Source organism: Gracilinanus agilis, chromosome 2 (genome assembly GCF_016433145.1).
Source record: "Gracilinanus agilis isolate LMUSP501 chromosome 2, AgileGrace, whole genome shotgun sequence".
Classification (NCBI taxonomy): Eukaryota; Metazoa; Chordata; class Mammalia; order Didelphimorphia; family Didelphidae; genus Gracilinanus; species Gracilinanus agilis.
The window spans coordinates 414,603,330-414,624,769 of NC_058131.1; the positions used below are offsets into that span (position 1 = coordinate 414,603,330).

The 21,440-nt window shown below is 38.7% G+C and overlaps 1 protein-coding gene across 1 annotated transcript in view; it reads left to right on the forward strand.

Moving 5' to 3' along the window:
- The window catches only part of HHIPL1 (HHIP like 1), a 99,678-nt gene that overhangs the window by 58,096 nt on the left and 20,142 nt on the right, over positions 1-21,440 (forward strand). The window lies entirely within an intron of this gene.

Consider the following 21,440-nt stretch of genomic DNA (forward strand, 5'->3'; position numbering starts at 1 on the left):
GACAGAGACAGAGACAGAGACAGAGACAGAGAGAGAGACAGAGAGAAGAGAGAGAGAGAGAGAGAGAGAGAGAGAGAGAGAGAGAGAGAGAGAGAGAGAGAGCTCAGAGTTAGTTAGACAAGATTAGACCCCGAATGCTCTGTCTTTGGCCTCTGTCATTAACGTCTTGTTCCAATGAGTGAGCCAAGCAAGCACGGACAGATTCCTGGGAAATAAATAAGACCCAGGGAAGTGGTCTAACACTAACATCAGTAAGGCCACTGACATCAGCAGCTGGGTGTTTTCTGTGTGAGCCCTTGAGTCCAATTCTTGTGCTGACTTCACTAATCCAAAGATTAAGAACTGAGAACTGAGTCATTTTCTCCAAAGGACCTGGACCAAAGAGTTCATGGCTATGCTAATTAGGTCTATAAATTGTGCCTGGTACAAATGAATGTCTTTTCCAGCTGATTAAGACAATCATCCCTTTAAATAGCTGGCAGTGCATTGTGCTAATTAGGCTTAGCACTTGTACATAATTCCACCCACAGGCATTTCTAGACCTTTTCCAAACAGTCCAGGCAGGACTCCAGAGGCTGTCTGTGGGAGCCGGTTGTCCCATTTTATGACCCGAGAGGCTGAGATGGGGAAGAATTGGTCATGAGTCTCCTGTGAAGCAGCGACTAGGACTCTGCTCTACCCTTAGCATCCCTCCTCTCCCCTCAGAACCTTCCTCATTATTTACAATCTGGGGAAAGGGCAGTTATTTTTGATGCCTTGAGCTGAAAAAGAGGAAAAATATGGAATGATGAGGCTGTAGACCTGCCTTGGAAGTGGGCATGAAGGTGGATTTGGTCTTTGATCAAGGTTAGAGGTTGGCTGGGGTTAGGGGTCAGTTTGTGGTCCTGCAACAGAGGTTTTTCCATGTGATAAGTTAATTAGATCTAGCAGGAAAATAGCCCATTGCTTTGAGTTCCTTAATTTCTTGTTTTAGTGACAATCTGTTCTCCTCCCCCAGGAGACCCATGCTAGAATAACAGTGCACAAAGTCACAAATCAGTAGGTACACAAATATTTTGTGTTTTTGTTTGTTTTTTTTTTAAAGTCAGGGCAGACCAAGAAGAAATTCCATCTAGAGATTTTGGGGCCCAGAAGCTAAAGATAAAGGTGATATTAGGGAATGGGTTTTGTTTGCTTGTTTGGTGTTCCTAATCATTCATCCATTTATCTTTTGATTTATTCATTCATTCATCTGTTCATTCATTCATTCATTCATTTATCTATCCATTCATTTATTTATTTCTTTACTTATTAGGACTGAATCTTCTTATCTCAAAGGAGTTGGAAATGCAGTAGCCCCAGTGACCTAATTTCAACCTGTATGAAAGCTTTAACCTGCTCCCTCTTCTCAGTCTGGGCCAGTTCACCTGTCACAAATTAGCCCAGGCTATCCCCCAAGAGAGGTGGCCTCCAGAGGTTCACCATATTGTCACCAGCCTTAGGGTAGATATTAAATTGGCTTTAATCCTACTCCTCCTCAAAACTCAGTCTGTCCAGCAGTCTCAACCTCCTCCAGCAGCAGAGATTTCAAGCATATGCTACCATGCCCAGCCTGAGGCTGTATTGAGAAAAACAAAATAAACTTTTATTTGACTCAGTTCAATTCAGCATTTATTAATCTAAAAGTGCTTTAAGATTTGTGAAGCACTTTACATGTGGTATCTTACTTGATTTTTACAACCCTGTGAGGCAAGAGCTATTATTACTATCCCAATTTTACAGAAAGGAAACTGAGGCTAAGAGGTTAAGTGATTTGCTCAAGGTCATACATCTTGTAAGTATCTAAAGTAAAATTGAACTCAAATCTTTCTGATTCCAGATTCAATGCTTTATCCACTGATAAAACTGCCTCACTTATTAAATGCTTGTTTAATAACTTATTAAATGTTTGTGCAAGGTTCTGGGGATTCAAAGATGGAAAATGATGCTCTCAAAGAGCTTACAACTTAATAATTAATTTGAAATTTACCTTCTGTCTTGGCAGAACAGTGGTAAGGGTAGGCAATGGGGGTCAAGTGACTTGCCCAGGGTCACACAGCTGGAAAGTGTCTGAGGCCACATTTGAACCTAGAACCTCCTGTCTCTAGGCCTGGCTCTTAATCCACTGAGCTACCCAGCTGCCCCCTATAATAATTTATTATTAATAATAATTATTAGTGATAATTGGGCATAGGCACAAATAAGGATAATAAGATTAATAAGATTGTGAAAAGGGCAAAAGAGAGATTTAGTACTCCAGGAAGGTTTAAGAAGGGATAGAATACTTTTAGCTGGAGATTTCAAGAAACGCTTCATTAGAGGAAGTGGAACCTAAGCTAGACCTTGAAGGAAGAGAAGAATATTCCAGGCTTTGGAAATATCAATCCACCAATAAAACTGGTAACAATAAGGCAAGATCACAAAACAGCTGGTAGTCTATCCTGGCCAGAATGTAGAATGGTTAAAAGGTAATAATATAAAATAAAGCAAGAAGTATAGGATGGAGCAAGATGGCAGAATGCCTCAAATATGAAACTAAGGAGTTTATATATCTTTATATATCTTTTTTCAGTAGATAGTGGGGAACCTTTTGAAGGGTTTTTGAATAAATTACTTGCTCAAATCTTTGAGAAAGATGTAATCCTTCTTCTGTCCTCTCTACTTGTTCTATCAGGCCAGTCCTCATCAGTTACTCCCTTTCTCCCAGATTTTCATCCTTTATTAATCTAATGGCTTCTCCTTGAATGCTCAAGGTCTCCCCATGTACTTACTGTGTGCCCAGTAGGATGTAAGTTTTCTTAAAGGAAGAAATCATCTCATTTCTGTCTTTGTGCCCTCAGCACTTAGGTTAGGGCTTTACACACCGTAGATATTTAATACATGTGGAATCGAATGGGCAGATCTGTGTACAAATAATATTTTATTTTGGCAGCTGTATAAAGATGAATTAGAGGAGAGAATGTGGGGAGGGGAGTGGTTGGAAGAGAGACTGAAGTTAGGGAAACTATTAAAATCATTAAGGCTGGACCCAGATAGCTTAGGTCTGCTCCTGCCTGTAGGCAGGGGGATGAACTTTATGACCTCTTAGAAATCTCTTCCCCTTTTGCTGACTCTTAAACAGCTGCGCCAACATCTGTGTAAACACAGCTGCCTAATTGATACCATTGACGTGCATTGTGCACACCCCCACGCAGTTGTTGCTCATGGCTCCACACTCCCTTCCTCAGTCAGTCATCATGCTGAGGGCTTGCTCTGCCCATCCCCGGGCTGAAGAATAGAGAGAATCCTGAATGAATCCAGGATGTTCAAGGAGCTCATTCTAGTTCAAGAGACAAGATTAATACTCTGAAGCAACAACAGCAAACCATATGACAGTATGTAATTAACCTAACTACTAAATTGTATAGGATAGCCTATTAGTTGAGAGCTATTCAAAAATGGAATGGGCTGCCCTGGGTGTATTCAGGAGGCCAGACTTGCAGCTGTTTGGGATGTTGGACATGGCATTTCTGGTCAGCTACCGGGGTGGGGTGGGGAGGACTTCCTTCCTTCCTTCCTTCCTTCCTTCCTTCCACTGAGCCACCTAGCTGCTCCCTTTACATTTTTTCTAAACTCCTCCAGGATTCTTCTGTGAGAAAGAGCCCTGGACTTGGAGTCAGCAGTTTTGATCTTGAATCTTGCCTCTGACACTTAGTAGATGAGTGACCATGGGTAAATGAGTCATTTAACAACTTTGAACCTCAGGGTCCTCCTCTGTAAAATGGAGACACAAATAATATGGGCACTATCTTCCTTGAAGTGTTGTTATGATGAAAGGACTTTTGTGAACTATTAAGTACTATATACATTTGAGCTATCACCATCATAATTATCATACCACTTAGCATATTAGTATGCTTTCTTATTAATTGCCCCCTGATAATTTCATAATTACATAATAAGATAGATCTGAATTGTTATTTGTGTTTTATGCCTCATTATTGCCTCCAAGTCCAGCCTCGTGTTGGGTACAGAGTAAGTATTAATTAAGGACTGATGAATGAGTGTGGCATCTAGTTTGTTTTGGTGTTTAGATGGTACCTACTATTTGCTGAATAAAAGAGGTGCTTCTAATAGGCACCTGATCTAGTGGAAAGAAATCATGCTGGGAATCAAAGTACCTAGGTTCTAATCTTGGTTTTGGCACTAACTCTTTTTGTGACTTTGAGTAAATCTATTTATCTCTTTTGTCCTAAATATCATCATCTGTAAAATTAATAATAGCTACTATTTATATAGTACTTCAAGGCTTTCAAAACACATTTTAGACATCTCATTTTATCCTTACAAAGGATAGCATTAAATAATTTTTAAATTAAAAAATAAAAAGATTATCTCTTTTTATTATTATTATTATTATTATTTAAACCCTTACCTTTCGTCTTGGAGTCAATACTATGTATTGGCTCCAAGGCAGAAGAGTGGTAAGGGTATGCAATGGGGGTCAAGTGACTTGCCCAGGGTCACACAGCTGGGAAGTGTCTGAGGCCAGATTTGAACCTAGGACCTCCTGTCTCTAGGCCTGGCTCTCAATCCACTAGGCTACCCAGCTGCGCCCTCATTTTATTCTTTTTTTTTTTTTTTAAATATTTTTAAACCCTTAACTTCTGTGTATTAGTTCCTTGGTGGAAGAGTGGTAAGGGTAGGCAATGGGGGTCAAGTGACTTGCCCAGGGTCACACAGCTGGGAAGTGTCTGAGACCAGATTTGAACCTAGGACCTCCCATTTCTAGGCCTGGCTCTCAATCCACTGAGCTACCCAGCTGCCCCCCTCATTTTATTATTACAAGAACTCTTGAGGTAGATGCTCTTATTGTTTCTTTTTTTTTTACAGATGAGGAAACTGAGGCAAACAGCCATTAAGTGACTTACCTTGGGTCACATCTCTACTAGTTAGTATCTGAAGCAGGATTTGAATTCAGATCTTTCTGACTCCAGGTCCAGCATTCAAATCACTGTGCCACCTAACAGCCTCTGAAATAAGTGGGCTAGATTAGAAGATCTACAAGGTGGCTTTAAGCTTCAAGCATCTGTGATGATAAGGTTTCATCTGTTTCTGACTTTATATAGAACTTAAAGGTTCATAAAATGGATTCTCTACAATAGTTATTTGAAGTAATTCATGCAAATTCTTCTGTCCTCATTTTATAGGTGGGAAAATTAAGGTTTATGAAGGCAAAATGATTTGCCTATTGTCACACAGGGCACCTACATGGCTCAGTGGATAGAGTGCCAGGCCTGGAGTCAGGAAGACTTGAGTTCAAATCCAGTTTCAGACACTTATGAACTTTGTGATTCTGGACAAGTTACTTAACCCCATTTGTCTAGTCCTTGTCCTTCTGTGATAGAAAATAAAGATTGGAGAAAAAAAGAGCTGGAGAGGAAAATGGCAAAGCGCTCTAGTATCTCTGCCATGAAAGTCCCAAATGAGGTTATGAAGAGTCAGAAACAACTAAATAACAGCAACAACACAGTCATACAGCTCCTAAGCGTCAGACCCAGGATGATTCCAGGTATTCTGACTTAGCATAACTTTTTCGTACCTTCTCTATGTCTTTACCAGGATTCTTTGCCCATTTTCATTGACTTTTTCTCATATCATTGTTGTTAGTATGTATTCTTTTCAGCTTTTATATTTTCCACTTTATATTATTTTGTAAAGATCTTTCTGGGTTGTATATTCTTCATTTTCTCACTTTTTATTATATTAATATATTCTATTACTAATTATTAGTATATTAATATATTCTATTATATTCCAGTATAAGGTGTATGGGGTGTTCAGGGAGGACTTGTCATCCGCCTTTGGTATCCATCTTTCATCCAATTCTAAGAAGCTGTGGCACATGCAGTGGCCACACTCTGTAAAACCCTCTTGGTAAATGGCCAAACCAGATTGAGGGCAACCAAAAGACCACAGACTGGTCAATCAATTAAGGGGGTATCTACTTCAATCATGTAAAGACTTTGCCTGGCAGAATGGGAAGATGAGAACAATTTCTTCCAATGGCCATGAGAATGCTTAGTGAGACACCCAAGACACCCAGGCCATCTGCTACATGGATTTCCAGTCATCCTGACTTTTGTCTTACCACTTGACTGATGAATATGGAAGAGAGAGTGAAGCTGATGACTTTGTGCAACTCTGCCTTCCTTAAATCCAACTCACTTGCAAGCAAGACGTCACCTGTGGTGTCATTGGTCCTTTTCAAAAATAAACTTTGATATATTCCATTGCATTCCACGCCTTAATTTAACCACAGTTGGACATTATTCTTTTAGTTTTCTGTAGTTATACATATATATGTTCTTAGGAAACTTTTTGAATGAATAATATTTTTGCCTTTTTGAGAACATTTTCAGGGAAGAGTTCCAACAAAATGATTAGGTCCACCAGTAGTATCACTACTGTTTTACGATGTTGAGGTCCCTTTTACTTCTGTTGTTTTCTGCTATGAAGATCTCTTCTAGCCCTGATGGTCTGGGATTCTCTGTCCTGTGGGTGATACTTTGCTCATGGGTACCTGAGGTTCCAGGTTCTTATGTTTGTGGTGATAAGAGTGGGGGGCTATATTGGACAGGACAGATTCTTTCACATTTGAACCTTGAAGGGAAGGAAGGGAAGGGAAGTAGAGGGGAGAGGAATCTCCGTTTAGATGACAGTTTGCCTGAACAGGCTCTGAGTAAGTACATGCAAAGGACATAGATGACTATAATAAATTCTATTCTATTTTAGTGACTGGGTGGCACAATAGTGGCCAGGTGGTACAGTGGTTAGAGTCATGGGCTTGAATTCAGAAAACCCTGGGTTCTAATGGTGAAAATAATAGCACCTACCTCCCAGGTTTGTGAGAATAAAATGAGAATAATTGTAAAGTGCTTATCACAGTGCCTGGCACATTATAAATGTTAGCTGCTATTATATTTAAGATTCACAGGCCAAGTCCCTGTTTATTTCTGTCCCTTTGTAATCTGAAGCAAAGTGCTATGTTGGGAATTAAATTATAATGGCATAGTATTTTCTGTTAGCCTGTTTGTAATTATTGTTTATTCATTTCAGTTGTGTCCGACTTTTTGTGAGTTTGGATTTTCTTTAAGACACTGAAGTGGTTTGCCATTTCTTTCTCCAGCTCATTTTACAGATGGGAAAACCGAATCAAACAGGGGGAAGTGACTTGTCTAGGGTCACACAACCAGTCAAGGCCATATTTGAACTCAAGAAGATGAATCTTCCTGACTTCAGGTCTGGCACTGAGCCACTTGCTGCCCTGTTTGTAATGATATAAAACATAAAATTCTTTAAATTGGCTTCCAAGCTCTCCCTTTTCCAATACTAGTTCCCCCCCGCTGTCAAAAGTGGTATTGTTAATGACAATGTCACTTCTCTCTTCTGTAAGCTCTGTTGGCTTCCTGTTGTTTGAGGGATCAAGTATATGTCATCCAACATTAATCTTCTTGCATTCCAGGTTAGTCACTGTAGCAATAAGAACTCTTAAGCTTTTCACATTTATCATCCTTTTCAATGTTATATTAAATTATAAAGTCTTCTCCTAGTTCTATTGAGTCCCCTCTGCATCAGTTCATACAGGTTCTTTCAGGTTTCTCTGAAGCCATCCCTTTCATCATTTCTTATAGTATGACAATATTCATTACATTCATATAAATTAATTTATTTAGCCATCTCCCAGTTGATGGGCATTCACTTTAATTCTAGTTCTTCACTATAACAAAAAGTGCTTCTACAAATACTTTTGTGCATATGGATTCTTTCCTTCTGTCTTTTATCTCTATGGGATGTCTAACTCTTATAATAGCATAATAGGCCAAAAGTTACATATAATTCAATGGCTTTTGGGGAATAAATCAAAATTTGATTTCCAATATGGTTGGATAACTTTGCAACTTGTTATAGAGAAAATATAGATTAGAGATTTAGTCAGCAGAAAGCAGGCAAGCTGGCAAGAGCTTGGAATTACAAACTTGGAATTCTGTCACAGAGGGGACTTACACACGGTGACTCTGGAGTTGGCAGTTGTTGGCTTTGTAAGCAGCTGTCTGGGGAGCCTGTGTGGTGTTTTGGATCTCAGTACTTTGGAGTTGTTCTTTGGACCTGAATACAAGATCTTCAATCAAGAACAGTGAAGTTGCAGGTTGAGACAGGATTTTTATCTGTGCTGGTGGACACACAGATAATCCCATCTCCCTGACTTCCTACTTGGATTATATCTTGCTGTATAACCAGAGTTTCCTGGGATCAGAGACATCTAGAGATCAGCCAAAGACAGCTTCATGAGATACCCTTACCCCTGACAAGCCAGCTCTTGCCATAGGCAATCTACTGATAGATTTAGTGTTCAGAGTAGTCATCACCATCCCTCCATTCCCTGACAATTACCTTTAGACTTAAGTGGCAGTTTTTCCCTACTTCCCTTCACTCCCTATCCTAGTTTGCTATTAAAACCCTTTTTATACAGACCTTCCTTGTTCTTCTCCTTTCCAAGACAAACCTGGCATCTTGACAACAAGAACACTTAAGATAACCCCAGCAACTTCTCCTGATGGTTTCCCTCTCTCCTCCATTCCCCATTCCTCTTCTTACCAAACCACCCTGAAGTTGTTTGTCACTGGTTTTGTTATTCTGTTAGTTAACCCATAGAGTTATTTATTCATTTTCTATAACAAACTCCACCAACAGTGAGTGTATCAGTGTGTTTTTCTTCCCAAAGTCCCTCCAACAGCTGTCATTTTTCATTTTTTTGTCATTTTTGCTAATCTTGAAGATAAGAGATAGGACCTCTGTGTTGTTTTTATTTTGAAATTTTATTTTTTAGAAAAATTTTCCATGGTTACATGATTCATGTTCTTACTCTTCCCTCCACCCTGCCTCAAACATCCCTCCAATCCCCCCCAAACACCCCTCCCTGCCCTGTAGCTGACACACATTTCCAGTAGTTTTTACATGTGTCAATGACCAAAGCCTATTTCCATACTATTGATAGTTGCACTGGGGTGGTCCTTTAGAGTCTATATCCCAAATCATGTCCCCATCAGCCCATGTGTTCAGGCAATTGTTTTTCTTCTGTGTTTCCACTCTTGTAGCTCTTCCTCTCTGTGTTGTTTTAAATTTACAATATTACTATTAATGATTTGCGGCATATTACATACAATTTATTGACACTTTTTCTTTTGAGAATCACTTGCTCATTCCTTTTGGCAATTTGCCTTTTTGGGAATGGTTCTTGTTCTTATATATTTGTATTAATTTCATATATATATTAAATATCAGACCTTCATCAGAGAAAAAATTTTTTAAACCCTTACCTTCTGTCTTGGAGTCAATACTGTGTATTGGCTCCAAGGCAGAAGAGTGTTAAGGGCTAGGCAATAGAGTCAAGTGACTTGCCCAGGGTCACACAGCTAGGAAGTGTCTGAAGCCAGGTTTAAACCTAGGACCTCCCGTCTCTAGGCCTGGCTCTCAATCCACTGAGCTACCCAGCTGCCCCCAGAGAAATTTCTTGAAAAGATTTTTTTTCTCAGTCAGCAGTTTCCCTTTTAATTTTTACTTTATTGTTCTTATTTGTGCAAAAGCTTTAGAATTTTCCATAATAAAAATTTGGTCCTAGTAGATCATTCCTTCTCAATTTTCTTTAGAGGAATCATTGTCCAGGTAATTCCCTTTTTTAAAAAGTGTCCCATAGGATTCTGTCCTGGGCCATCTTTTCTTCTCCCTTTATACTAATTAACTTGGTAACCTCATCAATTACCATGGATTTAATTACCATCTCTTTGTTGATGATCCTCAAATCTATCTGTTCTGCCTTAATCTCTCTTCTTTCTCCAATCTCAATCTTCAACTGCTTTTTAGAGATCTCAAACTAGACATATTGTAGACATCTTAAACTCAACATGTTTAAAACTAAACCCATGATCTTTCCTCCTATAGCCATAATCTTCTGCCTTTCTAATTCCCTTATTCCTGTCAAGGACAACACCATTCTAGTCTCTGATGGGTCAACCTGCTTTAAGCTTCTTCCCATTCCAATCCCCCTTCCATTCAGCTTTGATTTTCCTAAACTGCAGTTCCAAACATGTCATCCCTTCCTCCCCACTCAGTAAACTCCACTGGCTTATTATCACCTCCAGGATCAACTACAAAATCTTTTACTTGGCATTCAAAGCCCTTCATAACCTATTTTCCCCTAGATCCACCTCATTCACCACCAGCACCATTCCAATCTTCTTATCCCTTACTTTTCACCAATAGTGTTCAATCCAGTGACACTGACTTCGTGGCTGTTCCAAGAACATGATGTTCTTTCTCTCTGCTCTGGGCATTTTCTCTAGTTGTCACCAAATCCTGGAATGCTACTCTCCTCCTCATTGCTGTCTCTTGGCATCCTTCAAGTTTTAACTTAAAACCTCATCTTCTACAGGAAGCCTTTCCCAATTCCTTTCAATTAGAGATTCATCCTTCCTTTAATTATTATTATTATTATTTTAATTTTAAATATTTTTCCATGGTTACATGATTCATTTTCTTTCCCTTCCCTCTTCCCTCCTCCCTCCAAAAGCCAACAAGCAATTCCACTTTATCTTTTAATTATTATTTATCATATATCATAAGCTCCTTGAAGGAAGGAACAGTATTTGATTTTTTTTATATTCCCAGTACTTAGCATAGTGTTTGGTACATAGTAGACACTTAATAAATGTTTATTGATGGACTATTCTCTATTTTTTCAAATGTGATCCCCCCACAAAAGTCCTACTCTCAAGCTTCACTGTGGTTTGTAAATGAACCTGAGTTCTTGAAGGCTATGCTAATGGAGCATAAGATCTGGCAAGATATTCCATGCTAGAAAAACTTTAAATACAATACTAGGAACAGATAGAGTCTGTTTTCAGAGGACCAGCCTAATTAATTATGGAGAAACATAACACAGGTAGATTGATGAAACTTACTTAGCTATGACAATCCATGAAATGGGGGAAGAAAATGACCCTTGATCCTGTGCCACCCCCTTTTGCTTCTACTGTAATGATGCTAGAATGGTGGGAAGAACACAGTAGGTATCAAGAATTACAATTTTCAGACTGTTAGCAAACCTCAGTTTGATTGTTGCTACTCTATACATGAGATCTTTATCCATTGACCAAGAGTAGCAAGGGCTAGGCAATAGGGGTTAAATGACTTGCCCAGGGTCACACAGTTAGGAAATGTTTGAGATCAGATTTAAACCCAAGACCTCCTATCTCTAGGCCTGGCTCTCAATCCACTTAGCCACCTATCTGTGCCCATGAAAAAAAATTTCAAATCAATATTCAGTCTGATAATTCGGTGACCAATGCAAAAGAATGGGAAGTAATGTAGCAGGTATGGTTCAGAAGATAATGAGAGAGGCTTACGTGATTGGGGATGTAGACCCCAAACTACCACACCAATGCAACTATCAACAATTTGGAAATAAGTCTTGACTGATGACACATGTAAAAACCAGGGGAGATGTGCATCGGCTATGGGGGGGAGGGGAGGAGAAGGGGAGGGTGAAAGGGAAAGTAAGAACATGAATCATGTAACCAAGATAACTTTTCTAAAAATTAAAAATTATTTTAAAAAAAAGAAGATAATGAGAGAGGCCAAAGACTTGTGAAGTTATATAAAAGCTTCATACCTCTATATAATGAAAACTTTCTTTAGAAAAAGAATTAAGATTTGGCAAGCATCAAATATGATTGCAAATAATGAATTTAATCACATTTTAATGGAATAGAAAGGACTTCTTATGGACACATTTGTTATTCCTAAGTCATCTATCCGTACACAGATACAAAAACGGTATCAAGAGTTGGTTTGAGTTATTCAGACAAGCTATCGAAAGAAAAAATGGAAAATTGGCAACAGAAATGACATTAGCACCAATTATAATAATTTTATTCAGAAATCAAGCCAGTATAAATTAATTGCTATAATAATATCAAAAGCCCAGAAAGCACATTAGTAACCAATATTGGATTTACTTATCTCCAATGAGATAACATTTGCCAGAAAAAAGGTACCTACTACAATGCCTGGCACATAGTAGGGGCTATATAAATGCTTATTCCCTTTATTCCCTTTCCCTCTTCCACTTGCCAAGAGATAACTGTCAAAGGCAACAGTGGGCTAGAATAGAAACTTATCTGTAAAATCGCACATAGAAAGATGATATACAATCATTGTCTCCTAAAGTAAAGAGAAACTTTGGAGGGTAAAGGCATTCTAAAGAAAACTTGGCTAGATTTCTAGCTAAGCAAAGTTATCTCAAAGGCATTCAAGGATGAAAATGGAAAAGGAAAGATGAAAAAAATGAATTTGAAAAAATTATTACAATAGACACTTTTCTCTATTAAGGACAGTGGATCCACCACGCTTGGATTGTAATGTTACTATCCCTAAGGTGCTTACCTCATAAATGTTAATAATAAATTTTTGTGGACTGATTGATGCTAATGGAAAAAGGTTAGGAGAAACTGCTTCTGTTTGAATTGCTGGAGAACACTTAGGCAGAGAAGATTTGGGGTGGGAGTAGAATGTGATATCTATCTTCAAGTATTTGAAGGGCTATCATGTAGAAGGTAGAATAATTTAATGGAAAAATGACAAAATAGGATGTTAGGGGGCAGCTGGGTAGCTCAGTGGATTGAGAGCCAGGCCTAGAGATGAGAGGTCCTACGTTCACATCTGGCCTCAGATACTTCCTAGCTGTGTGACCCTGGGCAAGTCATTTAACCCTCACTGCTTAGCCCTTACTGCTCTTCTGCCTTGGAACCAATATACAGTATTGATTCTAATGCAGAAGGTAAGGTTTGTTTTTTTTTTAAGAACATTAATGTTTCTTAGTTGAGAGGGAACAGAATTTAGAGTTGAGACGATGGGTTCAACTCTGATTTCTGACTCTAAGCTAGATGGACATGAGCAAATCACTTATGTCTTTGAGCTCCAGTTCCTTTTATATCAAGTGATAACCTGTGGTGCCTATCTTGTAGGGCTATTTCTGCTGAAATGAGATAATAAATGTAAAGTCTTTGGAATTTAAAAAAAATCTATATATTATGCCAATTGTTATAGTGGACATATTTAGAGTCAGAGTGCTGGGTTTAAATTTCAGTTGTGTTAACTAGTATTGGTGTGACCTTGGACAACACACTTACCCTCTTTGAGTCTCAGAGTCTTCATTTCTAAGATGGGAAGTTTGAACTAGATAATCTTGGAGATCCCCTCCAGTTCCAAATCCTAGCAGCTGTATTTTGTTCTGCTTATTCCTGGAGGAGAAAAATTGAAATAATCCATGGATATTCGTAAAGGCAGATTTCAGCCCAGAATCACAGAATCTCTGAGTTGGAAGGGACCTCAAAGTCCATCTTGATCTTGTGATATTAACTTTTCCTTGGACAATACATTTATTCTGGCTACACTAAATCTTATTAGATTTTAGTCTTTGGGGATATATATGTATATATATATATTTTTTTTCTTGATCCTGATCCTATCATTTGTTTGCTTTTCAGTTGTGTCCATCTCTTCTCAAGTCCTATTTGGAGGTTTCTTGGCAAAGTTACTATAGTGGTTTGTCATTTCCTGTTCAGGCTCATTTTACAAATAAGGAACTAAGGCAAGCAGGATTAAGTAACTTGCCCAAGGTCACACAGTTAGTGTCTGAGGACAGATTTGAACTCAGAAAGATCAGTCTTCCTAACTCCAGGCCTGGCACTCTCTACCCTGTACCATGTAGCTGCCCCTGTCCCTTTTGCCCAGGGTATTTATTGTCTTCCTCACCTTTATGCCGTCTGCATCTTTGATAAGCTTACTCTCTAGCAGCCTTATCCAAATGATTCATAAAATGTTAAAAAGCACCAAGTCGGATGGATACCTTTGATATTTTACTAAAGACTTTTAAAATTAATTCTGAATCATTAATACCCACTCTTTGGGTCTGGCCATTCCATAGTTTCGGAACCCACATAATAGTAATTAATCAACAACTTTTATTAAGTGCCTCCTAAGTGCCAGGAATTGTGCTAAGCACTGGCTTAGTGTAAAAGTAAAAAGAAGTAAAAGATAGTCTCTGCCCTCAAGGAATTTACAATCTAACTGGAGAGACAACATGCAAACAAATATATAGAAAGCTATATACAGGATAAATATGAAATAATTAATAGAGAGAAGGCACTAACTAGACTCAAAAGGGAGGGGAAAGACTTCCTGTAAAAGATGGGAAGCCAGGGAAGTCAGTAGATGGAATTGAAGAAGGAGAGATTTCCAGGAATGGGGGACAGGCAGAGAGAATGCCCAGATTAGAGAGAGATGGAGTGTCTTTTTTTGTGGAAAAGCCAGGAAGATGATAGAAGAAGATAAGGTAGGGAGTAAGATGTAAGAAGACTGGAAAGGTGGGAGAGTGGGATCAGGGTAGGAGTAGAGGTTATGTTGGACTTTGAATGCTGAGCAGAATATTTTGTGTTTGATCCTAGAGATAATAAGGAGCCACTGGAGTTGATGGAGAAGAGGAGTGACATGGTTATCTTTCTTTCCCACATCTCTTCAACTAATTTACTAGGATATCATGAGGGGCTTTATTGGGGAAAAAAAGCCACTTGGCTGAAATCTAGGTGAATGGTAGTTACCTGATCTATCCACCAGGTAACTTTGTCAAATAAGAAACTTATTTTTGTGGAAGCAATGCTCTTTCACCAATCATTGCTTACATTTATGAGTGTTCTCTAGTTATTTGCTACCTCTAAAAGATTATTGCATTGATAGACTTGGGCTAAAGTCCAAAGTCTTCACATGAGAGAGACATATTTTAGAGACAGGGACAGATATGGTATTTAGAAAAAGTAGTAGCATAGATAGACAAAAAGGGATTAGAGGGAGAGCTGGGTGGCTCAGGGGATAGAGCCAGGCCTAGAAATAGGAGGTTCTGAGTTCACTTTTGGTCTCAGACACTTCCTAATAGGGTGACTCTGGGGAAGTCAATTCAACCCCCCATTGCCTATCTTTTACCACTCTTCTGCCCTGGAACCAATATTTAGTGTTGATTCCAAGATGGAAGTTAAGAGTTTAAAAAAAAGAAAAGAAAAGAAAAAGGAAAGGAGAGGTTTACTAGGGTCAGATTGTGGAGGGCTTTGAATACCAGACTAGGTATGGAAGTCAAAGCTTATTTAGTAGCTATTGAGAAGTCATTGAAGATTCTAGGGCAGATAAATAAAACAATTAGGACCATGTTTTGGGAAGATTCATCTGTGGTGGTACCATATGAAGGTGGATGGAAGGAGGCAGTAAAATGCTGGAGACAGCTCACATTTGCTTGTGTTAATTCTTAATTTTCAATAGGAACATTTTTTATTCCTCAGAAATTGGCAAATGCAAAAAAGTGAGATTCAGTGTTTTGTTTTGTTCATTCTCTAAACTTAAATTGATGGAGGAAAGGTTAATAATTTGGATTAAACTTAAAGAAAGTTATGTCTTAGGTACTTTTTTTTTCTTCAGAGAACCAGTTTTTCATTTACCAGCATACCCTTGGAAAGGAGCAAGACTCCAACAATCAGTAGGCAGCAGAGTTGCCCCAGTGGGGTACCCCTGATGGGGGATTACACAGAGACATGGCCTCATAAATAAATACATAGGTATCACATTCCTTATGCCTGAACATTGGGCCTTGAAAGAGAGTCAGAGTGGGTTTGGATACAAGAAATTAGCAAGTAGGGCTCCTACCAAATTGGAGAGTAGATAAGGATTTTTTTTTCTTATCCCTCTCTCCTTTCTGCAGCTCTGACTTTCCTTATATTAGATGGATGACCTCATACAGCCCAAACAATGTTCCTCCCCTCCTCCTCCAGCCAACCTTCCTCTGAACATAACTATAAGCTTAAGAACATTCCCTTCCCTGCTTTTCACTCCTTTTGCTCTTCTCCATCCAAGTCCCATTGCTTCAGGATCCTGTTCTAGAGTGATGTTTTTATGTTTTCTTGTTTTCATTTTAAAAGGAGACCCTTGGACATCCTGTGCTTTTACTTAAATGGATGAGCCACTAATGGTGGAATTTCCATGGCAGGCTGGTAAAGAAGTTATTTAGTGGCAAGATGACTTTTTAGCACTCCTCAAATAATTTCACAAAGGCAGCTCCTAACACTCTATGCAGCAGATCATAGAATATCAAGACTGTCCATCTAGTACCAAGACTAATCATCTAATACAATTCTTTCATTTTATAGATGAGGAAACTGAGGTCCAGAGACATCAAGTAATTTGCCTCAGGTTGGTCAGTAGAGAAGCAGGGACTCATTTTACTGACTCCTACCACACTGTTATTAGGGGGTTGGGATGAGGAAGTTTTGGCCACTAGAAATTTAGTTCCTTAAAAATAAGATCAAATAACTTTCTGTAGAGAAGAATCCCTCCTTTAGAGTTAGTGAGGTTTCAGTTTAGCAAAATGTGTAACAAAAGAGTAGGGGGGAAGGCTGGAGTCTGTGAGTTGGCCAGGGCCTTTGGTCTTTGTTTCCTCCGGGAGAGCCATTCACTAACAGTCAGGGATTGTCATGGGACAAAGCCGGTTTGGGCCATTCAAAGCTGCTGAGAATGCTTGACCAGGTTGCCAAGCAACCCCATGCATCCCTGTGGTGATCCCTGCGTCCCCATTTCCCCACCCCAGCCTGGGATCCTGCCGGCATCCCAGCTTAGTGCTTGGTGCCAAGAAATCTCTGCAAGATCAGTCCTTCAAAGCTTTTCATTTTCCTCTGACAGTTTTACTGATTCTTTGGGTCCCATCCCAACTGAGCCAGGTGAAGATGAGTAACTAATTTCATTATATATTTTCCAGAGGGGCAGAATATTCATTCCTTGGTCCCTAGCGTCTACCACCACCAGAAACTATTCTGAGAAGTGCCCCAGTTAGAATTAGCATGCCTGTGGCTAATGGGAAGTTTACATGGCCTTTGAAATTCTTTGTTTTCCACGAGGATTAGAGGGTTAATTTATTCTGCACCTCAGCTCTGTTGAGGATTATTGTAAGGATCAAATGACATAAAATATACAAAGTGCTTTGAAACCTTAAAGAATTGTATAAATGCCAGCTATTATCATTAATGCTAATAAGAGTAATAATAATAATAATAGTAGTGATTTGGTCCATCTGAAACTAATTCATTACAAACTTTCCTGGGCCCCTGTAAAGAATCGCATTCCATATTCATCCATTGAGTTTCCTTTCCTCTCCTCTCCTCTCTTCTCTTCTCTCCTCTCTTCTCTTCTCTTCTCCTCTCCTCTCTCCTTCCCTCCCCTCCTCTCCTCTCCTCTCTTTCTCTCCTTCCTGTCCCACCTCTCCCATCTCTCTCTCTCTCTTCTCTCTCTTCTCTCCCCCTTTCCCTCTCTCCTTCCCACTTCTCTCTTTCTCCCTCCCCTTCCCTCAACTTTCCTCTCTCTCTCCTCCCCTTCCCTCCCTCTCCCCTTCTCTTGTCTGGTATGCTTTGATCTACATTCAAACTTCAACAATTCTTTCTATGGCTTTGAAAAGCATTTTTTTTCAGAGTCCCTTGAGGTTGTCCTGGATCCTTGCACTGCTGATAATAGTTTGTCTTCATAGTTAATCATCATACAGAATTTCTGTTACTACATACAGTGTTCTCCTGGTTCTGCTCACTTCTCTTTGCATCAGTTCATATAAGTCTTTCCAGTTTTTTCTGAAATCATTCTTTTTGTCAGTTCTTATGGCACAACCGAATGCCACAACTTGTTCAGCCATTCTCCAGTTGATGGATGTCCATTCAGTTTCCAATTCTTTGTCACTATAAAAAGAGATACAATAAATATTTTTGTAATATACATCATTTCCCTTTTTCTTTTATTTTTTTGGGATACAGACCTACTAGTGGTATTGCTGGGTCAAAGGCAGTGCATAGTTTTATGACCCTTTGGGCATGGTTTCAGATTGCTTTCCAGAACGGTTGCATCAGTTCACAGCTCTACCAACAGTATATTGGTGTTCCAATTTCCCCATTCCTTCTGGCATTTATCATTTTCCTTTTTGGTTTATATTAATCAATCTGATAGGTATGAAGTGGTATCTGAGTTGTTTTAATTTGCATTTTTCTAATTTTAAGTATAGGTTTTTTCCCTTTATATCAGGGATTCAGAGAGGTTGGATATATCATGAGAAGCTAAAATATTAGGCAGAAATATGTGTCGGGGTGGGAAAAAGCACTAAGTATAGTCAGATTTGAGCTTAGCTCTGTCTCAGACAGTTTCTACTTATATGACCTTGGGTAAGTTCCTTAGGCTTTCTCTACCTCACTTTCTTTCTTAGAAAAACAAGGGATCTGGTATAGATCAGAAGTTCTTAACCTGGGAATCCATAAACTTGTGTTTTAAAAATGTTTTCATAACTATTTCAATATAATTGATTTTCTTTGTAATTTTATGCATTTTATATCATGTATTTAAAAACATTATTCTAAGAAAGGGTCATGGGCTGCCACTAGACTGCCAAAGAGATCCAAGACACAAAAATGATAAAGAACCTCTGTTAGATCTCAAAAGTTCTTTCAACCTTAAATCTTCTGATCCTATGATATTTTTATGTTTAAATTTTATTTAATTTTTAAACCCTTACCGTCTGTCTTAGAATCACATAGATTCCAAGGCAGAAAAGTGGTAAGGGGTAGACAACTGAGATTAAGTGACTTGCCCATAACCACACAGGAAGTGCCTCTGGTCAGTTTTGAGCCCAGGACCTCCTGTCTCTAGACCTGGCTTTCTATAGCTACATAACTGCCCCAAATTTTATTTTATTTTTAGATCTTCATTCTCTCCCTCTCACTTTCTCTCCTGCTACCATCATCAATTGGGAAAGCAAGAAAAAAAAGCCTCTCTTACAAACATGTATAATAAAAAAACAAGCCTACATTAGCCATGTCAAAAAAAAAAGTTTCAATCTGTAACTGAATCCATCACCTCTCTTATCAATGAGTAGCTAGGATATTTCATCATGAGTACTCTGGAATCATGGTTGATTATTTTATTGATCAGTTACTAAGTCTTTCAAAGTTGATTATCTTTGCATTTTTTATTTTTATTATAAATATTATTCTTCTGGTTCTGTTCACTGCACTCTTTGTCAGTTCATACAAGTCTTCCTAGTATTCTGTGAAACCAGCCCCTTCATCATTTCTAATAACACAATAGTGTACCATCACATTCATATATCATAATTTGCTCAGCTATCCCTCAGTTGATGGGCACCTTCTCAACTTCCATTTCTTTGCCATCACACACAAAAATAATCTCTCTAATTTATATACATATGTATTTTTTCTCTTTATGAATCTTTTTCCTCTTTCTTTGCTCTCTTTCTGATGTAGACCTACTAGAAATATCACTGGGTCAAAGAATATAAACTAATTAATACCAAGATACTTATATTCATTGCTTCTGCAGGTACTTTTAGAAAATTCTGTAATAGCTTCTGTGTCCTTGGAAGTTTGGGGAGAGTTCAAATAAGATGAATCCTGTAATATTAAAAATCAATTCATTCTGTTTGAAAATTTTCTGGAATACATCAGCTATATTTTTATTTTCTTTTAAAAATATTTTTCCACATTTACATCATCAGTTATATTTTTAAGGGAAATTTTCTAGAATTTTAGTAATCTTGAGAATTTTGCTTTGTAATTTGGCTCTATATGGTTTCCAGTAGCTTGAATAATTCAGCATATTTTTTGTTTTGTTTTATTCTTTAGTTTCTATCTGGTTTTTAATCATCTAAATTTTATTTTCCTCTATAATAAGTCCATTGTTTTTTGCTTCTGGGGATTTTTAATATTTTTTTAGTCTTATTTTCCATGATGGCCATTTTCTTCAATAGATCCTTTCACTCTTTCAATTCTTCCTTAATTTCCTTATCTTATTGAAAAAAATTCTTTAAGCTCTTCTTTCATTTGGTCTTGTGGTTTGCTTTGTATCTTCAGATATTGCTTATTTTCTTTGCCTATGATATTTATGTATGTAAAACTGTCTCTGAGCATATTATATGACATGTTTTTTTCCATCTCCATTTGTTCCTGGTATTTAAATTATTGAGTGGTTGCTCTATATTTTTAAAAATTGCATTAGCACTCATTTCATTTCTCATCTTTTATTATGGTTAGTTTTTGTTTTCCTGTGCTTTTTTTTTAAGTTGTGTTTCTTTTCTTTATGGTAATTCTCTTTGTGTACATATTGTGTTTTGGTTGGTGTGTGAAAAACCTAACTTTTGTTAATTTGCTATCCTGAATCAGTTTCTCCAGAGTTCTATAGCATTTAAAAAGCACTTACCTATCAATTATTTCATTTGTTCTTATAACAGCACTGTAAAGGATGCTAGGAAGGGATTTTTTTCAGTTATGTCTAATTCTTTGTGATCCTATCTGGGATTTTCTTGGGAAAGATGCTGGAGTGACTTGGCATTTCCTTTTCCAGATCATTTTACAAATAAGGAAACTGAGGGAAATAGGGTTAAGTGACTTACCCAGAGTCACAAAGCTAATAAGTGTCTGAGGCCAGATTTGAACTCAGAAAGAGGAGTCTTCCTGAATCCAAGGCCTGGCACTCTAGCTCCTGCCCCAACAAGGTGAGAGGGCAGTTGGGGAATGGTGGCCAATCAGAAGCACAGATGTGAGGAGAGTGAAGCCTAGTGGACCTGGGCCCTATTCCCAAAATGAAGGCCTCAAAAGTAGTGGGATGAAAGGGGATGACATGCTCAAGGGATATTGCTAGGTGGACCACTCCCAGGCTCCAGGTCAGTGATAGTGAACCTTTTAAAACATTTTAGAAACTGCATGCCATGCCCATCCAACTAAGTCTCGCCACCTTACCCCAAACAGGGGAGGGAGAAAAGGAGGAGAGTGGCCCAGATACTCTGCCCAAGGAGGGAGAGGTGCATGTGGAGATGGGGAGAGGAGTGACCTGAGTGCTCTGCTCAGGGGAGAGAGTAAGTGCTTCCATTGGGCTGCTGGACAGAGGGGAGGGGAGGTGTGGTGGAGAGGAGGAATGGAGCAGCTCTGGCAGGTGACAGCTCATATACTCACAGAGAGGTTTATGTGTGCCATCTTTGGCACACCACAGCCCTAAGTGCTGAGAAACTGAGAGGGCTGAATATTGTATATGCTATCAAATAAAGGTCCTTTTTGTCAATGGGTTTTGTTAAGTTCTTTTTTAGTTAGTTTGCTTGCTACTAAGGACGTTTGACCAGGTGGGATTGGGTTGGGGGGTGGAGAGGGAGGGAAGGAGGGAAGGAGGGAAGGAGGGGGAGAGAAAAAGAGAGGAGAAGGAGAGAGAGAGAGAGAGAGAGAGAGAGAGAGAGAGAGAGAGAGAGA